This window comes from Salminus brasiliensis, chromosome 23 (assembly GCF_030463535.1).
Source record: "Salminus brasiliensis chromosome 23, fSalBra1.hap2, whole genome shotgun sequence".
NCBI lineage: Eukaryota > Metazoa > Chordata > Actinopteri > Characiformes > Bryconidae > Salminus > Salminus brasiliensis.
In genome coordinates this window covers 9,999,796-10,003,894 of record NC_132900.1, presented here as the reverse complement: position 1 = coordinate 10,003,894, position 4,099 = coordinate 9,999,796, and positions in this window count along the sequence as shown.

Genomic DNA, 4,099 nt, shown 5'->3' with positions numbered 1-4,099 from the left:
TGTGACTCTCACAGAGTGGAGCTTCCTGACCCAATTGTTTAGCTTGTAGCCTTGTTGACCTCGATTTCATAGTCTCCCAAAGTAGTCATTGTGTTTAGCTTTGAATGGAGTCAGGCACAGTTATGGACTTTTGAAATTGTCCAGTTTTACAGCTCTGCTTTACTTTACGTGGGATTTGATTAAAAGGCCACAGAGTTTTGGGGTTCGAGCTTCATTGTTCTTAATGGAAATCATGCAGGTATAATTGGGACGCTGCTTAAAAGACTGTTCAAATGAAACCTCAGTTAACACCCACATCCATTTCAGATACAGACATTTGGAGCAATAAACAGATACAGATAATGGATCGAATTATGTTACACACCTAGTAAGGAGGTTGTTAAAGTGTTGGATAAAGTCTTGGAAGGCTAACTGTAAAGGCATGTCCTGCTTCAGGCTTTGTAACAGATAAAGCTCTTATGTGATTATCTTGGTGGGGCTGGAATGTTGAATGGAAGTTAATATATCACTAATGTTTTTAAGGCAGTTACTTCTGGTCTTAAAAGTAATTAAGGAGTCAAAATGCATGCATGTATGCCAAAGTTAAGGTTGCCTGGTAATGTAATAACACTCCCTGCAGAATTTAATTTGACCACTTTACAAAGGTGGTTTCTTTCATTTTTTAAAGTACAAGTACAATTTGCTGAAATGGTTCTTCATATTCTCTCTCAAAAATAAAGGCACTTAAAGAATTCTTTGAGCAGTGCAATAAAAGAACCATTTTTGATTCCATAAGGAACCCTTTTTTAAAAAGAGATGCGAGTGTGTCCCAGGTCAAACACGTGAACCAAATGAACATGAATCATGAGCCGATACCAAACACATGAATGTAAACAAGGCGGAAGTCCTTATTTGGGCCTGTGGGCGGCGACTGACACTTTAAACCTTTAAAGGTTCTTTACACACATTTTTTTTACAAATGTGGTTCTTTATAAAACCACAAACAGTTATTTTATGATGTGGCTCAAAAGGCCTTTGTAGCACCTTTATTTAGAATTTTTTGTGGATGGTTCTTTTGTAGATAAATGTAATAATTGTTCTATGCAGCACCATAAAAGTCCAAGAACCTTTAGTTGAACATCCTGTAGACCTTGATTCTATTTAAAGTGGTGTAGGCAAACCATGCTGGCCGGAGATGCTGACCGGAGATACTCTAAGTGCAGGAATAAATCAGGTAATGATTGGTCTGATTTTGGACCAGAGTCAAAATGATACCAGATTCTTGCAAAGTAGGTCTTTCATTTATAATCAGTGTACCAAGGTTTTGGACTTATAAGGGGGTATTTGACGTCACAAATGTTTCCACATTTCCGGAGGAATGGTGTGTCATCAGCAGTTCTGTCTGACTCCACTGTAGTTTATGATTAACAAAATTAACTCTGTATTCTAAAAATAGGAAGAGGTTCTACCTTTCCTGTGGCCTAAATGGTACAAGACCAGATGTAGCATCTTGTTGGATGTTTATCTAGTTATCTGTAAACTTTACAATATTATTAATATAAATCTGAGAGTATGTAAATGAATATTGTGCACACACTGAGCTTTAAGTCAAGTTATTATTTTTCTGATATTGCCTTCCACAGCTGTAAGGATAGGAGTGGTGGATGTAGTCTTGGATGTTGACAAAATAATTGTTGATTGCTCTTTGTCAAGTTAATTGCAAAGACTGAGCATCACTCAGAGTACTGTGGAAGCTATAGCAAACCACATTGCTGTGTTCCTATCCCCAGACCTTTTTTTTTTTATTTCATTCTAAAATCTGTTATACCTGTAGTGATACTAATCTGTTTATCCATAGCTAACACTCTTCCCACAAGCTAACATGCTAGTCACAACACACAAACTTGACCACTCACTGCAACAACACTGAGTGTGTATGCATGCACCTGGATTTATGCAGTAATCTGATTATTCAAGTGGTTGCGTAAAAAGCATACTCCAATTTCTTAGATTGAAAGTCTAGAAATTCAATGATTCATATTCGATACAGAGAGCTGTATTTTAGCTCAGTAAAGTATTTCTCAGTGCTTGTATACTCTTTTACTGGAGTATTCTTGGATTGGTCAAACCGTGCACTGTAAATAAAATCTACCGCTATCTAATAACCAGGTCTTTGTAACTGCTGAGAGTGGTCCACCAATCGAAAAATCAATGAGTGGTGGTGATCTCTGTCGACTGATAGTAGGTATAGGTTGCTTAACAAATTGTGCAATACAGCCCATTTATATGTAGGTGTATCTGATAATAATCAGTGTTGCAAATTACAGTAAGTGTTTCTGATAATCTAAGGTTGCTTAACAATTTTAAAGGCTAGGTACATCTGGTCCTAGTTTAATAGCTCTACAGTGTATTAGCTAATTAGAGCTAGTGAGCCTGGAAATGACAGTTATTTGCCTGTGTTTACAAGATTACACAACAAAAAAGTCCTGTGGTTTTTCACACAGATAAAATATAAATACCAACCAAACTGAAAAATGCACTAAGCACAATTCATTCCTAGAACAGATGCTATGATCACATTTGTGAGTGGAGCATGGACGGGTGAATTTCTGTGTTTCTGATAAAAGGGTAATAAACATGTCTGTACAATGCTAGATCTCATCCAAACAAACATTCATTCTGAAAAAGGAGACATTAATGTTTGACAAGTCTTTAATCCTACGTGACTTGCATGTTCCACTCATGACTGCAGGAACGAGCAATGTACTTTGCTTCATGAACTTGGACTCCTAAGATCATACTTTTCCTAAACGTTAGATCAGGCTGGAATTGTGCCTGTGTTGGACTTAATCCTGATGGCTGGCTGTTTTGTTGACAACTTGAGTCAAGTCCAAAGGCAAATTACACCTAAATAAAGGCATCTAAAAGATGATTGGCTTGAATGTACAGTGAAGTAGTCTTAAAGTAGTCATTAGACTTCAAATAATAAGGATGTTCTTAATACATTCATATCCTATTTAAAGTGAAGGGGGATCTTAATTTTTTTTTTTTGCTGGGACCCTTTCTGCATCAATATAGTCCATGCATCCCGACAGATCTTTTGTTGATAGCACAGCAAATACCTGTAGGGATACTATAGGAACTGATTGACAAAACCAAGACAACCACTTGGAACAAAAAAATTAATTTGTTCAAAAAATAAATCACAGACCCCAATTTAAGAACCATGGCTATAGAGAATCGTCTTTATGGGACCAAAAATAGGGCTTCTAGGACTGTGCATTGCAAAACCCTAGCAGTCACCTTGAATTCCATGGCAGCCACGTAGCAACTTCAAGGCGATCACCAGGCAAACCTATAGCTACGCCAAGGCAACCACTTGGAACAACAAGGGTTGCTTTTGACTCATGTCATAGTTTTTATTGGCGCAGAAAGAAAAACATCACAGCCCCCACATCCCCCATGGGTTCCTAGACCCCACTTTGAGAATCATGGCTATGGCATCACTCTCAAGAAATTTTAGGACCTAGTACCCATTCTGGCAAATCCTTTACAGGAAACTTAAATATGTCATTTATCTGCACATATTACAGCAGTATTCTATTATGTTCTGCTCTTAACATATTGGAAAAACATAGTGTACTTAATGTTACCTTACTTAAATTACACCACACATTCATTATTTGTATTTTACAATGTTTATATTACGCAAATAAACAGGTTTTGGCACCCCTGATCAAATGCCTTCTTGTTGATTTTCCTCTACCGAGAACACACTTCTACACTTCCTAAAGCATTACTGTTTATTTGCGTAATATAAACATTGTAAAATACAAATAATGAATGTGTGGTGTAATTTAAGTAAGGTAACATTAAGTACACTATGTTTTTCCAATATGTTAAGAAAAACAAACTTTGCGTTAGTTAGATTAGACCCAATATTTGTGATTATGTCTGTAATGGAAAGCAGCCGAGTTAAGCTTTAAACCTTGCTTTCTTCATTTTAGTGACGCAACAGCAGAAGGAAAGTTAAGTAAATGAGTCTTTGTCGTCACGGGCCAAGTATTTGGAGCATGTCCTTTTCTTGGATGGATAAGTTTTAAGGACTTTGTTTGGATAT